General features: G+C 42.7%; 1 protein-coding gene and 1 pseudogene across 1 annotated transcript in view; one reads left to right on the forward strand and one right to left on the reverse strand.

The window, feature by feature from the left end:
* Window positions 1-21679, forward strand: part of SRGAP2 (SLIT-ROBO Rho GTPase activating protein 2) — a 176383-nt gene that overhangs the window by 20597 nt on the left and 134107 nt on the right. The window lies entirely within an intron of this gene.
* LOC138671467 (RNA-binding protein 25 pseudogene) lies at window positions 16698-17866 on the reverse strand (annotated as a pseudogene).

Below are 21679 nucleotides of genomic sequence, written 5' to 3' on the forward strand. Positions count from 1 at the left end.
GCTTTGCCAGGCCTTTACAGCCGCAGCCTTCAGGTCTTGCTTGTTTGTGGGTCTTTCCGTCTTAAGTCTGGATTTGAGCAAGTGAAATGCATGCTCAATTGGGTTTAGATCTGGAGATTGACTTGGCCATTGCAGAATGTTCCACTTTTTGGCACTCATGAACTCCTGGGTAGCTTTGGATGTATGCTTGGGGTCATTGTCCATCTGTACTATGAAGCGCCGTCCAATCAACTTTGCAGCATTTGGCTGAATCTGGGCTGAAAGTATATCCCGGTACACTTCAGAATTCATCCGGCTACTCTTGTCTGCTCTTATGTCATCAATAAACACAAGTGACCCAGTGCCATTGAAAGCCATGCATGCCCATGCCATCACGTTGCCTCCACCATGTTTTACAGAGGATGTGGTGTGCCTTGGATCATGTGCCGTTCCCTTTCTTCTCCAAACTTTTTTCTTCCCATCATTCTGGTACAGGTTGATCTTTGTCTCATCTGTCCATAGAATACTTTTCCAGAACTGAGCTGGCTTCTTGAGGTGTTTTTCTGCAAATTTAACTCTGGCCTGTCTATTTTTGGTATTGATGAATGGTTTGCATCTAGATGTGAACCCTTTGTATTTACTGTCATGGAGTCTTCTCTTTACTGTTGACTTAGAGACAGATACACCTACTTCACTGAGAGTGTTCTGGACTTCAGTTGATGTTGTGAACGGGTTCTTCTTCACCAAATTAAGTATGCGGCGATCATCCACCACTGTTGTCATCCGTGGACGCCCAGGCCTTTTTGAGTTCCCAAGCTCACCAGTCAATTCCTTTTTTCTCAGAATGTACCCAACTGTTGATTTTGCTACTCCAAGCATGTCTGCTATCTCTCTGATGGATTTTTTCTTTTTTTTCAGCCTCAGGATGTTCTGCTTCACCTCAATTGAGAGTTCCTTTGACCGCATGTTGTCTGCTCACAGCAACAGCTTCCAAATGCAAAACCACACACCTGGAATCCACCCCTGACCTTTTAACTACTTCATTGATTACAGGTTAACGAGGGAGACGCCTTCAGAGTTAATTGCAGCCCTTAGAGTCCATTGTCCAATTACTTTTGGTCCCTTGAAAAAGAGGACGCTATGCATTACAGAGCTATGATTCCTAAACCCTTTCTCCGATTTGGATGTGGAAACTATCATATTGCAGCTGGGAGTGTGCACTTTCAGCCCATATTATATATATAATTGTATTTCTGAACATGTTTTTGTAAACAGCTAAAATAACAAAACTTGTGTCACTGTCCAAATATTTCTGGCCCTAACTGTGTGTGTGTATATATATATATATATATATATATATATATATATATATATATATATATATATATATATATATATATATATATATATATATATATATATATGTATATGGCCCTGTTTTCTGGATACTACTTTAGTATGTGGTTTTACTGCAAATCGGCACAATTTTTGTGTGCAGTGCATTTTTGTTGGTAAAATTGTCCAATATGGGGATCCTCCTCGATAACATCCATATGCCCTAATAGGGTGGTGTCATAATGAGAGGAAAATGTCTTAAATTTTAACATTCTCATCGAATGGCACCGATTGCCGGCAATTTATCAGCTCATTGGCTGGGTCCTCCAATTTTCTTAGCAGTGGCCAAGCATCTTGTATTCCACAGATGATCTCTGGGAAGCGAATGATGAGACGGGATGAATTAAAGGGACGCTGTCAGCACCGAATGACTGTTCAAACCAAGTACGGGTGCAGAGTCCTCCAGCGAGGCCAGTCGTTTAAATACACGTTCCTACTTGCTTGGTTTCAATCTATTTCCTCCCTTTTCTGGCTCTATGAAGGCAGACCTGTGGGTGGAGATTGAGGGGAAAACAAGCAGGTGGGAAGGTGGATGTAAAAGATTGACCAAGCCATGATGCACAGAGTGGGGGACTTAGTTTGAACAGTCATTGGAGTTCCTTTTAAAAGACCTAGTCCTCTTATTCTCATGGGAATAGTGCCAGAGGTGTCTGAAAGCTGGTCCCACCCCTCCCTCCACCCTTTTTCCCCGTTACATCCCCCCCCTCTTTTTCACCTAAATCTCCACTATTCCTTACAACCCCCTTCTTCCCATAGCGAACACTTATATGTCCCCAAACTGAGCATCCATGTAGTTGCCTATTTCATGGAGAACCAAAGGATCAGTCACCCAATATCGGACTTGCTGGATCCTTCTATCCCCCAACAACATCACCTGTCTGAGGCCCCCATACACATTACTGTCATCCTATTGCTTGTTTGCCCAACGCTGGTTTTAATTTGTACGTGGACCTTCAGTTTACACAATTTGTTGGTGTACTGTGTGCCAAACATAACTTAGCTACGTTCACCAATTGTTGAGAATTTTTGATGCACAGGATTGCGATTTTTGGTCCTGCATTTTTTTTTTTTTTTTTTTTCCACCCCACTTTTCATTGGGTCATGCTCCTTTTTCAGCATGTTTTAAAATGTGATGGGGTGATTTAACAACATGAATGACCTTTATTATGAATCACGTTTATTATGTGGTGGCACACACATATGTAGCGCGCATGTGGTGGCGCGCACATATATAGCGCGCATGTGGTGGCGTGCACATATATAGCGCGCATGTGGTGGCGCGCACATATATAGCATGTACATGTTTAGCCGTTCTGAATGACCATTGAAACCCCTAGTTATGGAGTGCAGGGAAAAATGGCAAATTATTAGCCAGCTTGAATAGTTTCTTACTTTCTCACCACATCTATATTTTTAGTGTTGTTTTAGTTTTTATTTGTTTGTTTTTTGTTGTTGTTTTTTTTTTACAATCTCTTTTCACCACCAGTTTTCTAGGTCATTATATACAGAATCCTCTGCCCATATATTTATTTTCCAGAATATGCCAATTTGGGCTATTTGTGTATATGGTTAATGGACAGTAATCTCATTATAGTGTCAGTGTTATGAGAAAGAAATGAACTGTAAGTGGCGATTTGTCTTGATTTCTGACACCCATGTTGTTTCGCTTCCTATTGTATGTGGTATATTGCATTCTTCTATCTGATTTATATTTGTTTTATCAGGTTTTAATAGGCCTCATTTTTAAAACTTAGTGTGAACAGAAATATGGAGCAGCAACCAATCACGTTCCTCATCTATCATCTGTTAAACATATAACAAGAAATGTGATTGGTTGCTGTGGGAATGGTGCCCGTATGTTTTATCGAGGCTAATTCCTTTATCTTTATTACACGTATGCTTACACTCGTGTCTATTGCAGATTCTGATGTAGGAGTCTGATCATGGGGTCTAATCGCACTGATTTTTAGCCGTGATCTCTCCTCGTCCTGTTGGGACTGGATTATATGCGCATTTTCTGGGCTGCCGTCTATTACCATAGTGCTGACTTGCTTTTCTGCACAGCGAAGCAGAATTCTGCTGAATAGTCCTGTGATGAGCTAGTTGGATGTTGCTCTGTATCCTGGCAGGGATCTTACAAACCAGTAAAAAGTGCCAAGTGGGAAGCGGTAGACTGCAGGGAGTGCGGTTACTATGGCGATAGCCCTTGCTTGGGCTTCTCCTCGCCTTTGTCCTTGTGGCAGCTGCTGACCTTCTGCTCAATAAAAGTCAGAAGGTCAATGACTTCCTTACTGTGGAAGGAGGTCCGGTTGGTGCGGGCACTGCTCTACAGATGTCCGCTGCTGTGAAAGTGACAATCCGCAACACCCGATTTCTGGGCTTGCAGGGGTTGTGTGGTTCTGCAGTGCGACATGCTGCCTCCATCAGTGGAGAAAGAGTTAAGGAAATCTTGGGCCCGTTGCCCAGTTGCCTGATGAATTGAAGGCTGTGATTAAACAGAAGGCCGCGTGCCTGTGATCCGCCAGGAATGTGCCTTGTGCTAGCAGGATACTTACACACACAAACTTGCCACTGGGCTCTCTGGGTATGACTTATCCCCTGGCCACTATTTCATTGGGGGCATCTTAACCCTTATAAGTAGACTAGATGGTGGCCCGATTCTAACGCATCGGGTATTCTAGCATATGCATGTTTACGTAGTATATTGCCCAGCCACGTAGTATATTGCCCAGCCACGTAGTATATTGCCCAGCCACGTAGTATATTGCCCAGCCACGTAGTATATTGCCCAGCCACGTAGTATATTGCCCAGCCACGTAGTATATTGCCCAGCCACGTAGTATATTGCCCAGCCACGTAGTATACAGCACAGAGCCACATAGTATATTGCCCAGCCACGTATGTCACAGGATAAAAAAGAAACATATATTCACCTTCCAAGGATGTCATGGCAGGTCCTTCTCACGCAGGCACGCAGGACCTGTGATGACGTCACTGTCACATGATCGTGGCATCACGGCAGGTCCTTCTCGCGCAGGGCCTGTGATGAAGTCGCGGTCACATGACCGTGACGTCATGGCAGGTCCTTCTCCCATACCATCCTTGCCACCGGAACCTGCCGCTTCCATGGAGCGGTCACCGGAGCGTAGCCAGGAGCGGGAAAGGTCTACTTGACATTTAGTTGACTCTTCTTTTCTTGAACATTATTGACTGATACGTGGCGGCTGGGAGCTTCAATGAATAATTAAGGACCTCTGCTGTGACTTTTGAGATCTGGTTCTCTGAACAGATCATGGCCAGGGTTTGGACTTTCAGAACTGAACTCAATGTCCTGCGCTTGTATGTTTTCTCACAGTCAGGCTCCGTATTGGTGCAATCACACTATTTTTGCACTATGCTTTTGGTGTTTAAACCAGGTAAGCTGCTGACATATCGGCGAAACAGATCAATTGGACCCCATTTCAGTACTACATAATATACAGAGAAAAAAGGTACACCGCCATACACTGGCCTGATGGCGGCTGGAAGGATGTCAAGTAAAGTATGGTCCTATTCACATTGTTTGTTTCTAACATATCAACGTAGTGTACCAAACATGTATGCTAAATGCAAACTCCATACAACCCCTGGCAAAAATTATGTAATCACCGGCCTTGGAGGATGTTCATTCAGTTCTTTACCGTAATTTTGTAGAAAAAAAGCAGATCACAGACATGGCACAAAACTAAAGTCATTTCAAATAGCAACTTTCTGGCTTTAAGAAACACTAAAATAAATCAAGAACAAAAAATGTGGTAGTCGGTAATGGTTACTTTTTTTTTTTTTAACCAAGCATAGGGGAAAAATTATGAAATCACTCAATTCTGAGGAAAAAATTATGGAATTGCCCTGTACATTTTCATACCCAAAAATAACACCTGAATCAAATTACATCTGCTCGTTGGTCTGCATCTAAAAAGGAGTGATCACACCTTGGAGAGCTGTTGCACCAAGTGGACTGACATGAATCATGGCTCCAACATGAGAGATGTCAATTGAAACAAAGGAAAGGATTATCAGACTCTTAAAAGAGGGTAAAATATCATGCAATGTTGCAAAACATGTTGGTTGTTCACAGTCAGCTGTGTCTAAAATCTGGATCAAATACAAACATGGGATGGTTGTTAAAGGCAAACATACTGGTAGACAAAGGAAGACCTCAACGCATCAAGACCGGAAACCTAAAGCAATATGTCTCCAAATCAGGAAATGCACAACAAAACAAAAGAGGAACGAATGAGTGGAAACTGGAGTCAACGTCTGTGACCGAACTGTAAGAAACCACCTAAAGGAAATGGGATTTACATACAGAAAAGCTAAACGAAAGCCATCATTAACGCCTAAACATAAAAAAACAAGGTTGCAATGGGCTAAGGAAAAGCAATCGTGGAATGTGGATGACTGGATGAAAGTCATATTCAGTGATGAATTGCGAATCTGCATTGGGCAAGGTGATGATGCTGGAACTTTTGTTTAGTGCCGTTCCAATGAGATTTATGAAGATGACTGCCTGAAGAGAACATGCAAATTTCCACAGTCATTGATATGGGGCTGCATGTCAGGTAAAGGCACTGGGGAGATGGCTGTCATTACATCTTCAATAAATGCACAAGTTTATGTTGATATTTTGGACACTTTTCTTATCCCATCAATTGAAAGGATATTTGGGGATGATGAAATCATTTTTCAAGATGATAATGCATCCTGCCATAGAGCAAAAACTGTGAAAACATTCCTTGAAAAGACACGCAAGGTCAATGTCATGGCCTGCAAATAGTCCGGATCTCAATCCAATTGAGTCTTTGGTGGAAGTGAAACTGACAAGGCTCCAACCTGCAAAGCTGATCTGGCAACAGCAAACAGAGAAAGTTGGAGCCAGATTGATGAAGAGTACTGTTTGACACTGATTAAGTCCATGCCTCAGAGACTGCAAGCTGTTATAAAAGCCAGAGGTGGTGCCACAAAATACTAGTGATGTGTTGGAGTTTCTTTTGTTTTCTTTTTGTTGCTGTTGTTGTTGTTGTGTGTGTTTTTTTTTTTTTTTTTTTTTTTTTTTGGTTTTTTTTTTTTTTTGGTTTTCATGATTCCATTTTTTTCCCCTCAGAATTTAGTGATTCCATAACTTTTACCCCATGCTTGGTTAAAAAAAAAGTAACCATTACTGACTACCACATTTTTTGTTCTTGATTTTTTATTTTTTTTTTTTGTGTTAAAGCCAGAAAGTTGCCATTTGAACGGACTTTAGTTTTGTGCCATTTCTGTAATCTGCTTTTTTTCTACAAAATTAAACATCTGAATGAACATCCTCCAAGGCCGGTGATTCCATAATTTTTGCCAGGGGTTGTAGTATGCTGCAATAATAGTTGTGTGTTTTGTGTATTTAATATATGCTACAATATCATCTATCTATTATATATACATCCAGAGATTGGAGGCAGCACACCATTCACGTGAAAAAGAGCTTCTTATTTAATGGCCCAACATGGCGCGTTTCGGTTCCTAAGTGAAAAAATTTCTCACTTATAGGAACTGAAACATCGCCATGTTGGGCCATTTAAATGAGAATTTTTTTTTTTTTTTTTTACTTGAACGGTGTGCTGACTCCAATCTCTGGACATATACTGAAAGTTTGGTAAGTACCTGGGGGGCCTTGCCCCATATAGCATGTGCTTGTGCTTTTAATTTTTACTTTTTTAGATAATATTGTAGCAAAGCCAGGTAGGACAGGCTTAAATCACAACTCTGCAGGGTGTGATTAGAGGCACCTGTATAGCTTTTTACTAGAAGCAGGAAGTAGGTTCACTTGGTGTGCAGATTCTATTGGGAGTACCATTTGTTGCTCACTAAACTATGCCTCTTGGTGCTGGTCTCTCTGACAGAACTTGAGACAGCTGGACATTTTTCTGAACGGGTGAACCTGCATATGCCTGAATGTGAACTTTTCATTTTCTTCCTTTTAATGCCAGAGGAAGGCTGTTTGTGGTATTTTATTTGTGCCCCATGGGTATAATATCTGACCATCAATGGTGTTTCCAATAAGTGACCCAGCATGTGTACTTTGTCTCTTCGTACAAACCTCTGCGAGGTGAAACGATTCTCCCGTCCCCGTTCACTGGCTGGCGCTAGGGACATGTTTTAATACTGGAGCAGAAAGTGATAAAGCATGAAAGGAGCAACCTTCTAATAAAACTTTGCATTCTTCTGATGTGGAGCTGGCCAGGCTTTTGAGTACTATCCATGCCCTTGTGACACAGGAAGGAGACCTCCACATCAAAATCTAGTGGTAGATCTGGGGCTTTTCATTGACTCATTGTGCTTGTGGTTCCTTTCATTAGAAGTGGTCTTAGATTTCATTCCTCCATTTACTCTCGCTTTCTTGGTCATACACTTAAATAAGCTAGAAGTGTCACACTTCCTGAACTCTATTGAAGACCGCATCTGTCTCTCCACTTAGGCATCTCGTATTCCCTCCGTGTCCATTTTCGTCTATATTGTGTCCTTCTCGTACTAACATATTGCCTTCTGGCATGTTTGACTTGGCACGACGCTCCACTGGAGCTCAGCCTAGGAAACCCTTCTGCCTACACCTCTCCAGGATTCCTTTAGCCACCCAAACTTTTCGAGGATTCTGGCAATGGATATGCAGCTCTTAGCTATGTACAAAGTTCATGGTTTTAATTTTGCCCTTTTTCTAAACATTTGGGGTTGGTAGCTTTATGTATTTAAGGCATATTGTGTTTTAATATGAGAGAAACCGAGTTGCAAGCATTGCTTTCCTATAAATTTAGACTTGTACTCAGTACAATACGTAGATGCAACCAACATCTGGCACTGCCTCGATTTCAGGCCTTCGGTGGGGAGGCACCTCTAGAGTTCCCTGCTCCTCTTCATCATCCAGACGACATCGATGCATGACCTTGCAGGAGGTGTGAAACGCTAAACCGGATAGCAGTTCTCCAAGAACAAGATGGAGGGGATCTTATAGGGAAGCCTGTAACCTCAAAAGCCAAAAACCTTGTCTCTTGGTGGTAGGAACACTGGCAGAGGAGTCCTATTTTCTATCTCTGTAGGCTTGCATAGCAAGTTGGGTAATGGTCAGCTGGCAAGCCAAAATCCTTGCATGGGTCCCTGACATATGCACAGTGTAGGGTGTGTTTTTTTTTTTTTTTTTTTAAATGTTGTGCCCCTCTGTCTTGGATCGGCAAGCGCCACAACCATTTTTTTTTTTTTGAGACAAGCGTTTTCATTGCACAATGACTCCTTATACCCCATAGCATATAAAGATTTGCTCTGAACCAGGTGGTTACCAAATGTATGTAGGACAATAGAGCCATGAAAAAGGCACATTGTGGACCAGCGCTTACTGCCCGATTTCTTCCTCCCTTTTTTTTTTTTTTTTTTTTTAATATATACACCCCACCCTTCCCTCCCCCTCCTATGTGAAGACAGTAATGGAAAGAAGCCCGATTCTCCTGCAGCTGGTTGACAGTGACTTGTATTGTGGAGCATCAAGGCCTATTGTTCTTTCTGAAAGATAAAATATGTCGCTGAGGATCAATTCTCAAAGCTTTTCATAGATTTAATGATTCCAAATGTGATAGGTCCAATAGTGAGTCCTCATAATGATAACCTGCCAATAGTAGCAAAAGTAACAGTCCTGCAATTACTTTTCATTCAATCCATAGAAACATTTCCATTGTTATTAATAATAGTAATAATATAATTTTATTTTTTATGTTGTTATATTCCTTGACTTGTCAGATCTCCAGATCCATGCCACCGCCAGGTAGCCTCAACAGTCCTACTTGTGGATTCTTATTGAGGATCAGCATTGCATCGTCTGGTTTATTAGTTACTTTTGTAACTATGGTACACGGATCAAAACATATTGGATCATTTATCATTTTTAACAGTAATCCTTCTGTCCATATAGAGCCGAACGCCATTTATCTTGGTAAAATGTCTCCAACAAGGCTCTTAAATGCCGTATTTTGAAGAACAGAGTTACTTAGCGCGGATCATGCAGCTACATGGAAACGTGGAACAAGGAGACCTTTATGTTAATGTTTTTCCTCTCCCATTTCAGAGACAGATTAAATCATTTGAAAAATGACAGCTGTTTCTACTGCTGAGATTTCCTCACCTTTTTCTAGTGAAACGGGGAACTGATTTTTGGCAGGGAGCTGAGCAGTCAAAACACACCGTTTGTAATTTAAGATATCTCCGTTCCAGGCTTCTTCGTCTGTGCAAACGCTTTGAAGGATGGCTGTATATGGATTTCTAGAAAAGTTGGCTTCGTTTCTACAGACCTTATCCCATTGAAACTTCTTTATTAGGGTGTATTTGCAGTGTGTTGCAGTTTTGGCACATAGTGCAAAAAAAGAGGTTTTACAATAGATTAAGGCTTTTCTGTGATGGAACTAGGCCGATTGCACTAAAAGCATGTACTGTACTTACATTTGGCAAAATTAAGACTCCTTAATAGTTTAAAATGCGCCACCTCGTGGTACGCCGATCAGTAAGCCTTCCAATATCCGTAGCCGACCACCTCATGGCACGCCGATCAGTAGGCCTTCCAATATCCATAGCCAACCACCTCATGGTACGCCGATCAGTAAGCCCACCAATATTCATAGTCGACCACCTCATGGTACGCCGAACAGTAAGCCCACCAATATTCATAGTCGACCACCTCATGGTTCGCCGATCAGTAAGCCCACTAATATTCATAGTCGACCACCTCGTGGTATGCTGGTCAGTAAGCCCACTAATGATTAGAGTACAATGAGGTGGTTGGCTATGGATGTTTGAATTCATGGTTTTTAAAGAAAGCGCTTTATATACGGTTTTTGAGTAAATTGAATAAACTACTTTTACTCCAAAAGTTGGTGGATCGTCACTATATCTCTTATTGACAATCAGGCGTTTCTTACTGAGAGGGATCAGGCATTTTGGTTTCAAAACCAATGACACTGGTATATTCATGAAGAAAACCTAGGTGATCATTAACTAGACAGAAGGCGGAATACCATTATTTTACATCAGACTTCTATTTCTTGTACTAAGGAATAGTGCAATAGTGACCAAATCAGTTCACGTCTTCTTTTTTTCTTGTCATGAGGAATGGCATTACAGATATATGGAGTTGTCACATGCACCATGTTGACAGTCATGGCTCAATTGCTATTGCAAATGTTCACATCAGACCATGTTCCTGATTGAGTGTACGGTAATTCTGCCCATCGTTACACTACAGTAGAGACGTATGTATTACTGTGTAGGAGGAAACCCATTCAAACATCAGGCTTGTGGTCAACAAATATCGAACAAGCACTGGATAAATGGCCAAAAAGATGCTTCAGAATGAAGACTAGTGACGTCTTCCTCAGGGAAAATCTCAGCTGGTTTGACAAGGGTTTACTAGGGACCGTTCATGTCAGACTAATTTGATCAGTTTCTATGAAGAGGTAAGTTCAGGAGTGGACCAAGGGAAACCAGTGGATGTAGTGTATATGGACTTTTCAAAAGCTTTTGATACGGTGCCACACAAAAGGTTGATACATAAAATGAGAATAATGGGGATAGGGGAAAATATGTGCAAGTGGGTTGAGAGCTGGCTCAGGGATAGGAAACAAAGGGTGGTTATTAATGGAGCACACTCGGACTGGGTCGCAGTTAGCAGTGGGGTACCACAGGGGTCAGTATTGGGCCCTCTTCTTTTTAACATATTTATTAATGACCTTGTAGGGGGCATTCAGAGTAGAATTTCAATATTTGCAGATGACACTAAACTCTGCAGGGTAATCAATACAGAGGAGGACAATTTTATATTACAGGATGATTTATGTAAACTAGAAGCTTGGGCTGATAAATGGCAAATGAGCTTTAATGGGGATAAATGTAAGGTCATGCACTTGGGTAGAAGTAATAAGATGTATAATTATGTGCTTAATTCTAAAACTCTGGGCAAAACCGTCAATGAAAAAGATCTGGGTGTATGGGTGGATGACAAACTTAAATTCAGTGGCCAGTGTCAGGCAGCGGCTACAAAGGCAAATAAAATAATGGGATGCATTAAAAGAGGCATAGATGCTCATGAGGAGAATATAATTTTACCTCTATACAAGTCACTAGTTCGACCACATTTAGAATACTGTGCACAGTTCTGGTCTCCGGTGTTTAAGAAAGACATAGCTGAACTAGAGCGGGTGCAGAGAAGAGCGACCAAGGTTATTAGAGGACTGGGGGGTCTGCAATACCAAGATAGGTTATTACACTTGGGGCTATTTAGTTTGGAAAAACGAAGACTAAGGGGTGATCTTATTTTAATGTATAAATATATGAGGGGACAGTACAAAGACCTTTCTGATGATCTTTTTAATCATAGACCTGAAACAGGGACAAGGGGGCATCCTCTGCGGTTGGAGGAAAAAAGGTTTAAGCATAATAACAGACGTGGATTCTTTACTGTAAGAGCAGTGAGACTATGGAACTCTCTGCCGTATGATGTTGTAATGAGTGATTCATTACTTAAATTTAAGAGGGGACTGGATACCTTTCTGGAAAAGTATAATGTTACAGGGTATATACACTAGATTCCTTGATAGGGCGTTGATCCAGGGAACTAGTCTGATTGCCGTATGTGGAGTCGGGAAGGAATTTTTTTCCCCAATGTGGAGCTTACTCTTTGCCACATGGGTTTTTTTTGCCTTCCTCTGGATCAACATGTTAGGGCATGTTAGGTTAGGCTATGGGTTGAACTAGATGGACTTAAAGTCTTCCTTCAACCTTAATAACTATGTAACTATGTAAATGACGTGGTGCACATACTCCTATCTAGAAGAGCTGCTTCACTCAAGGAAGTAAACAGGCGTATTTATTATACATACACGCGTGGTTAAAATTGTTGGTACCCCTCGTTTAATGACAGAAAAACCCACAAAGGTCACAGACATGACTTGAATCTGACAAAAGTAATAAAAGATATATGAAAATGAACAAATGAAAGTCACATTCCTTTTCAACCATTCTTCCGCAGAATTAAAAAATAAATAAAACTCATGAAATAGGCCTGGACAGAAATGATGGCACCCCTGAAAATAATGTGACAAAAGGGACATGTTAAATCATAGTGTGTCCACTAATTAGCATCACAGGTCTCTGCAATCCATGAGAGGGCCAGTATATAGGACTACAGATACTCACTGTGCAGTTTGGTGACATGGTGTGTATCACACTCAACATGGACCAGAGGAAACGAAGGAAAGAGTTGTCTCAGGAGATTAGAAAGAAAATTCTAGACAAACATGTTAAACGTAAAAGTTATAAGACCATCTCCAAGCAGCTTGATAGTCTTGTGACTACAGTTGCACATATTATTCAGAAATTTAAGATCCATGGGATTGTAGCCAACCTCCCTGGACGTGGCCGCAGGAGGAAAATTGGTGACAAATCAAAGAGATAGATAATACGATAATATTAACAAAAAGTTCTAAACAGATTAAAGGTGACCTTCAAGCTCAAGGAACATCAGTGTCGGATCGCACCATCCGTCGTTGTATGAGCCAAAGTGGACTTCATGGGAGATGACCAAGGAGGACAACATTGCAGAACAAAAATCATAACAAAGCCAGACTGGAATTTGCCAAACTACATGTTGACAAGCCACAAAGCGTCTGAGAGAATGTCCTATGAACAGATGAGACAAAAATTGAACTTTTTGGCAAGGCACATCAGCTCTATGTTCACAGATGGAAAAATGAAGCATATCAAGAAAAGAACACTGTCCCTACTGTGAAACATGGAGGAGGCTCTGTTATGTTCTGGGGCTGCTTTGCTGCATCTGGCACAGGGTGTCTAGAATCTGTGCAGGGTACAATGAAATCTCAATACTATCAAGGGATTCTAGAGAGAACTGTGCTGCCCAGTGTCAGAGAGCTAGGTCTCGGTCACTGGTCATGGCTCTTCCAACAGGAAAATGACCCAAAACACAGAGCTAAAAACACCCCAGAATTGGACAGTTCTGAAGTGGCCTTCTATGAGCCCTGACCTAAATCCTATTAAGCAGTGTGTAGAACTGTAAAAATGAATAAACTACAGGTTAGAGGGCAAACCTACCATAACTATACGATGCTTCAAACTGAATTCTGCGTATACAAATCTGTGAACACTGCACAAAAATCCAATCTAACATCCAAATATGCAGAATAATTATATATTTAATTCCACAGTGATTATTGATTTGTGCTGCTGTCTTGTATTAGTTCATAGTGTCCAAGTTTTTTTTTTTTTTTTTTTCTTATTACCTAGGTTATTGCATTGTGCTATTGGCGGTGTAGCTTCTCAGCCTGAGCCTATGTGCTGGAGCCATAATAAAGATGCTGGCTTAGTTAGATCTGCTATAGCGTAGCTAGAATTCTAGAATAAGGTCAGTGTGTGACTATGATGGGTAGAGCTGGGTGTTTGACAGTGTCGGCCGCTTTGCATATTTTCGTCTGTATAATAATGCTTATTCTGGGGCACTCCCTGCCATTCTGCTGCTTAATAAGAAGTAAAGATGCAGCAATCTTGTTATCAGCTCTGGTACCCGGGAAGTGTAAAGGTTTCCATGGCAACCTTCTCCCGCTCTGAAGATGCTCGTCGGCTGAGGCTGGAGCATACGGAGGCACAGACACCTATCTGCTGCAGTCACCTCCCATGTGAACACCACTTGCCTGGAGTGGAAAAGATGTGCTCTTCGCTCTCCCCTCCCCCATCAGGATCCCACAGGAGAAAAAGACACTCAAAAGGACAACGTTTGTAGAAGAGACCTTCTTTATGGTTACGGGTCTGTTCACACTAGTTAGACGCATAGAGCCCGGCTCATTATTGTATTTGAGACTGTTTTATTATTTGCTCCTAATATTCGTCATTCAATTTGCTATTTTTTTTTTTTTTTTTAAATAAGTGTTTTTATTTATTTTTTTTTATTTTTTTAGGTTAATACAAGTTTTCTTGTTTTTATTTTATGTTTGCCAATGTTGGCATGGTTTCCGCTTTCTGGATTAATTTTTTTTTTTTAAATAAATAAGTTAAAAGAAAAAGCCTCAAAATGTTTGCTCCGTTGGATCACTGTTGTGATTTTTTATTTTTTATTTTTTTTTTTTTCATTTGCAGCAAGTTTGTATAACTTTAGTGGACTTATTTTTATTTTATTTTTTTTTTAAAAAAAAAAAGGCGCAAAAGAGGTAAAGGACAAAAATAGCTTTTTTTTTTTTTTTTTATTTATTTTTTTTATTTTTTTTATTTCATGCAAAATTCATGAACCACGTGCATCATTTTGAAGAATTTGGCACAGTAAAACCTAAAAAAACAAAAAAAAAACAAAAAAAAAAAACGCAAATGAATTGTGCCCATAGTGGATTTTCTGGTGGGGAAAATCCTCAGCGTATTACAGAACTATCAAAGTGAAAAAGAATTAACAGCAAAATCTCACTCATGTGCTCAATGGAATCCAGTGCAGATTTTATCGTCGTGTTTTGGGTTTTTTTTTTTTCCTGCGGAGAAGGCTGAGCCGAGCTTGCCTAATGTATGGGAGGTGGGTCAGGAAGAATCGTTCCACTATCTAAGGCCTCATCCACATGTCCAGTTTTTCCATGTATGAGAAAAACCGACTGATTATTCTGATCAGACTGTGATCAGAGTTGTTCCATGTGTGGTGAGAGTGTCATCCGTTTTTTGTTTTTCCTGTACGTGGAGAAAAAAAAACTTCTCCACATTCTCTATTCTGACAGTTTGTGAAAATCACACTGCACTCAGATGTCATTCGAGTGCTGTCTGATTTTTTTTTTTTTTTTTTCTTCACGAACTCCTTCACTTCCATTGGCGATTTTGATCCGACCAGTGGAACAAAATCTGATATGTCTCCGCGGTCACAGATGGCGCTCATATGTGAAAATCTGACCTGTAAACGAGGCCTAAGGTGTGACTATCTTTAGAAATCTGTTTGGCTGAAAAAGTTATGTAACTCTCTAATCCACTTTGTTTTAATCGCATCCATTTTTAAGACTCCTCATTGTGCGAATAGAAACGCTCATTGTTTACATTCAGAGGGTAAAAAGGGTCTTATGATGTCCTGCTTACACAGCTGCTGGGCTTTGTGACGGTGTGTCACCTGGGCTGTGCGAGGCCTGCCGCAGCTGTGTGTGTCCTCGTCAGGACGGTTTATTCACTGTCATCAAGTGGTGATATTAAAGTGGCGTGCAATGGGATATTTCCATCCTGTACTAATTGTGTTCTTTAAAAGGCTCAGCAATTCCTGTAACAGTAATAAAATTGGTAACAATTCTTCTGTACGTTCCCTTTTTTTTTTTTTTTTTTCTTGTTATATAAATTTAGTTTCGATTTAAATGGGTTTTCCCGAGAGTTTAAAAAAAAAAAAAAAAAAGTCTGACATTTCTTCACATTTGTGTTCCTGTTAAATCAAAGATAATTAAAGATGTCTTCCCATCTCTGGCCCTGGAAAGATGGCCGCAGTCTGTGGATGTCCTCCCACCGTTGAACTAACATCAATGCTGTGGATGTGCCATAAATGTCCGAGAAGGGAATAGGTCTTCAATTAAATGACAGTAACTTTAATTAAGACTATTCCCATCTCTGGTCCAGGAGAGAGGTCTGAGCTGTGAGTCCCCAAACTTTAGGTGGATGAGATACCACTGTTAGGACCATGGATGTGCCATAAATGTCCGAGAAGGGATTAGGTCTTTACTAGGGACGAGCGGGACCCGTGGAAGTTCCGTTTATGGTACGCAACCAAACTTTAGTCCTCAGTTCGGTTTGGGCACCGAAACTTTACCCAAACTTGGACCTGGAAAACTCTGTTTCTCATCTGTCTCTCACTCTCTCGTCTGTTTCTCATCTGTCTCTCGCTCTCTCGCTGTCTCGTCGCTCTCTCGCCTGTCTCTCGTCTGTTTCTCGCTCTCTCTCGCCTGTCTCTCGTCGCTCTCTCTCGCCTGTCTCTCGTCGCTCTCTCTCGCCTGTCTCTCGTCGCTCTCTCGCCTCTCTCGTCGCTCTCTCTCGCCTGTCTCTCGTCGCTCTCTCTCGCCTGTCTCTCGTCGCTCTCTCTCTCGCCTGACTCTCGTCGCTCTCTCTCTCTCGCCTGACTCTCGTCGCTCTCTCTCTCTCGCCTGACTCTCGTCGCTCTCTCTCTCTCGCCTGACTCTCGTCGCTCTCTCTCTCTCGCCTGACTCTCGTCGCTCTCTCTCTCTCTCGCCTGACTCTCGTCGCGCTCTCTCTCTCTCTCTCTCTCTCTCTCTCTCTCTCGCCTGACTCTCGTCGCGCTCTCTCTCTCTCTCTCTCTCTCTCTCGCCTGACTCTCGTCGCTCTCTCTCTCTCTCGCCTGACTCTCGTCGCGCTCTCTCTCTCTCTCGCCTGACTCTCGTCGCTCTCTCTCTCTCTCTCTCTCTCTCTCTCTCTCTCTCTCTCTCTCTCTCGCCTGACTCTCGTCGCTCTCTCTCTCTCTCTCTCTCTCTCTCTCTCTCTCGCCTGACTCTCGTCGCTCTCTCTCTCTCTCTCTCTCTCTCGCCTGACTCTCGTCGCTCTCTCTCTCTCTCTCTCTCTCGCCTGACTCTCGTCGCTCTCTCTCTCTCTCGCCTGACTCTCGTCGCTCTCTCTCGCCTGACTCTCGTCGCTCTCTCTCTCTCGCCTGACTCTCGTCGCTCTCTCTCTCTCTCTCTCTCGCCTGACTCTCGTCGCTCTCTCTCTCTCTCTCGCCTGACTCTCGTCGCTCTCTCTCTCTCTCTCTCTCGCCTGACTCTCGTCGCTCTCTCTCTCTCTCTCTCTCGCCTGACTCTCGTCGCTCTCTCTCTCTCTCTCGCCTGACTCTCGTCGCTCTCTCTCTCTCTCGCCTGACTCTCGTCGCTCTCTCTCTCTCTCGCCTGACTCTCGTCGCTCTCTCTCTCTCGCCTGACTCTCGTCGCTCTCTCTCTCTCTCGCCTGACTCTCGTCGCGCTCTCTCTCTCTCTCGCCTGACTCTCGTCGCTCTCTCTCTCTCGCCTGACTCTCGTCGCGCTCTCTCTCTCGCCTGACTCTCGTCGCGCTCTCTCTCTCTCTCTCTCGCCTGACTCTCGTCGCGCTCTCTCTCTCTCTCTCTCTCTCTCTCTCTCTCTCTCGCCTGACTCTCGTCGCGCTCTCTCTCTCTCGCCTGACTCTCGTCGCTCTCTCTCTCTCTCGCCTGACTCTCGTCGCTCTCTCTCTCTCTCGCCTGACTCTCGTCGCTCTCTCTCTCTCTCTCGCCTGACTCTCGTCGCTCTCTCTCTCTCTCGCCTGACTCTCGTCGCTCTCTCTCTCTCTCTCGCCTGACTCTCGTCGCTCTCTCTCTCTCTCGCCTGACTCTCGTCGCTCTCTCTCTCTCTCGCCTGACTCTCGTCGCTCGCTCTCTCTCTCTCTCTCTCTCTCTCTCGCCTGACTCTCGTCGCTCTCTCTCTCTCTCGCCTGACTCTCGTCGCGCTCTCTCTCTCTCTCTCTCGCCTGACTCTCGTCGCTCTCTCTCTCTCTCGCCTGACTCTCGTCGCTCTCTCTCTCTCGCCTGACTCTCGTCGCTCTCTCTCTCTCTCTCGCCTGACTCTCGTCGCTCGCTCTCTCTCTCTCTCTCTCGCCTGACTCTCGTCGCGCTCTCTCTCTCTCTCTCTCTCTCTCTCGCCTGACTCTCGTCGCGCTCTCTCTCTCTCTCGCCTGACTCTCGTCGCTCTCGCCTGACTCTCGTCGCTCTCTATACCTTGTACATCTATCCATCCTCGCCCAGTACACCTCCTAGCCCTGTCTTACCCCTACCCACCCCCATGGCACAGGTGCAGCACATCGTCATACACATCGTATATAGCCCATACATGGTCCTCCTCTAGGTATTGGTTTTCTGTTGTGAGCTGCTTTAGAGCCGCCCTATGTTTGTACATTAGGATAAAAGCATCCACCTAAGATCTAGGGTGTGTGGTTATACACCATAACTGAAAGAGGGTAGTGACCTTTATATCAGCAAATTTATTAATAGGGGAGAAAATTCTGATGTTGTATAACTAATTTTTTTCATTAACAAGTCCTGCAGTACAGTTTTACATACAATAATTTTGTTTCAGTGATTTACAGTCGGGGTTTGTATTTTGACCACAAATCTTGATATTCTTCAGGTGCGATCAGTCTGCGTCTCCATGTTTGCCTTCATTAAATTTTTTTTTTTTTTTTGTTTTTTGTTTCACCTTTTCATTCTGTCTCTTTACCTTTTTAGTCTCCATTTTCTTTCCTTATTTCGCCTGCAGCCTGCTCGCTTTTGATCATGAGGGCTTGCCTTCATTCCGTTTTCTGCCTGTTCAGAGTGGCAGCAGATGGTGATGGGGAAATGACCCTGTGCCAGACAGCGCCCGCACCCCACCTTTCTCTCCATTCTTAATCCGTTCCCTTCCTCGCTGTCATATTGCTCAGCACGAGCTGCAGCCCCATCCTACACCCCCTTCTTCTCCCTGTGCCGCCTGTAAGGAAATGACACGGTTGGAAATAACATTTATTACATTTTGTGTGCAGCTCTTTGAAAATCCTGTTTGAGGAAATGAACCATATGATACCAGCGCTCCAGTTTTAACGACTTACGAGAGGAAAAAACAAAAACATTTCATGTTGAACCATCAAGGTCTTATGGCGGCCGTAGCAATGTTCCCCATATAACATAAGTTTGTGAACCCCTATTGATTACGTAGTTTTGGACTGTGTGTGTGTGTGTATAGAGCTTGGTGATCGTTTCGCTGTTGATGATGATCTTGCTTCGTATGACAGGAATTTAGCGGGGTAACATTACTCCTATAATGCTGCACATACCATATGACCTCTGACCTTGCCCATTGGCTTTTTATGGAGTTTTACCTTTTTTTCCTGTACTGGTTTATAAACCCAGTTAAAAGGCCAAGGTACCGGTATTTATTATATATTATACACGTTTATATAGCGCCAACATACAGTGGCTATTCAGACCCCTTTAAATTTTCACTCTTTGTTTCATTGCAGCCATTTGGTACACTCAAAAGTTCATTTTTTTTCTCATTAATGTACACTCTACACCCAATCTTAACTGAAAAAAAACAAATGTAGTAAATCTTGCAAATTTAATAAATAAGAAAAACATATCACATGGTCATAAGTATTCAGACCCTTTTGCTCAGACGCTCATATTTAAGTCACATGCTGTCCATTTCCTTGTGATCCTCCTTGAGATGGTTCTACTCCTTCATTGGGGTCCAGCTGTGTTTAATTAATCTGATAGGACTTGATTTGGAAAGGCGACACCTGTCTATATAAGACCTCACAGTGTATGTCAGACCACATGAGAATCATGAGGTCAAAGGAACTGGCCAATGAGCTCAGAGACAGAATTATGGCAAGGCACACATCTGGCCAAGGTTACCAAAAAATTTCTGCGGTACTTAAGGTTCCTAAGAGCACAGTGGCCTCCATAATCCTTAAATAGAAGAAGTTTGGGACTACCAGAAGTCTTCCTAGACCTAGCTGTCCTGCCAAACTGAGCAATCGTGGGAGAATAGCCTTAGTGAGAGCGCTAAAGAAGAATCCCAAGATCACTGTGGCTGAGCTCCAGAGATGCAGTAGGGAGATGAGAGAAAGTGCCACAAAATCAACTATCACTACAGCCAGTCGGGCCTTTATGACAAGGTGGCCCAACCGAAGCCTCACCTCAGTGCAAGACCTATGAAAGCCCACATAGTTTGCTAAAAAAAAACACATGAAGGACTCCCAGACTATGAGAAATAAGATTCTCTGGTCTGATGAGATGAAGATAGACCTTTTTAGTGATAATTCTAATCGGTATGTTTGGTGAAAAACAGGCACTGCTCATCACCTGCCCAATACAATCCCAACAGTGAAACATGGTGGTGGCAGCATCATGCTATGGGGGTGTTTTTCAGCTGCAGGGACAGAACGACTGGTTGTCATTGAAGGAAACCTTGCGGAAAAGTACAGAGATATCCTGGATGAAAACCTCTTCCAGAGTGCTCTGGACCTCAGTCTTGGCCGAGCGTTCATCTTCCAACAAGACAATGACCCTAAACACACAGCTAAAATAACAAAGAAGTGGCTTCAGAACAACTCTGTGACCATTCTTGACTGGCCCAGCCAGAGCCCTGACCTAAACCCAATTGAGCATCTCTGGAGAGACCTGAAAATGGCTGTCCACCAATGTTCACCATCCAACCTGACGGAACTGGAGAGGATCTGCAAGGAAGAATGGCAGAGGATCCCCAAATCCAAGAGTGAAAATACTTGTTGCATCATTCCCAAGAAGACTCATGGCTGTACTAGCTCAAAAAGGTGATTCTACGCAATACTGAGCAAAGGGTCTGAATACTTATGACCATGTGATATTTCAGGTTTTTTTTTTAACACATTTGCAAAAATTACTACATTTCTGTTTTGTTTTGTTTTTTTCAGTCAAGATGGAGAGCAGAGTGTACATTGAGAAAAAAATGAACTTTTTTGAATTTACCAAATGGTTGCAATGAAACAGTCAAAAATTTAAAGGGGTCTGAATACTTTCCGTACCCACTGTATACACAGTGCTTGAGAAACATTTTTATCACTGTCCCCATTGGAGCTCGCGATCTTCATTCCCTATCCATATGTCTTAGTCGTACTGGAAGAAAATCCATAGATCAGGAGAACGAACAAACGTTTTGGAGATGGAAATAAAAAGTTTGTTTGGCACTGATCGATTTTTTTTTTTTTTTTTTTTTTTTTTTTTTATTTTTATTTTTTTTTTTTTTTTTGACCCATTAAGTGACTTTTCTGCTGCAGACAGACTATTTCATGCCATTGATTCAAACTCTTAATTGGGTATAGGGGTTTATCATGCCCCCTGTAGGGAGAGATAAGTTGGAGGTTAGGCCTGATAGTTCCGTAGATATTAATAAAGAAACAAGTTCCTGGACCAGATCTCAGGCTACCTAGGAGTTGTCAAGCCCTGAAGCAGCCTTATTCTCCCTATCTGTTACGCAGTGACTCAACCCAATGGATGGTCTGTCTGTTAACGGCACAATGCACATACAATGGGGATGGTATAGGTGAGAGGAAGGCCCTACGAATAGGGAATGAGGGATGGTCGCCACCTAAGCTCAAACCTGAGCCTGCACTCCCCTAATGCCCTATGCGGGTCCTTGCCGCTCCCCTCCCGCTGCTGCTCCCTCCCCCCCCCTGCTGCCATCAGGATACCTCATCTCTATTACCTAACTCT

The sequence above is a fragment of the Ranitomeya imitator genome, chromosome 3 (assembly GCF_032444005.1).
Source record: "Ranitomeya imitator isolate aRanImi1 chromosome 3, aRanImi1.pri, whole genome shotgun sequence".
Classification (NCBI taxonomy): domain Eukaryota; kingdom Metazoa; phylum Chordata; class Amphibia; order Anura; family Dendrobatidae; genus Ranitomeya; species Ranitomeya imitator.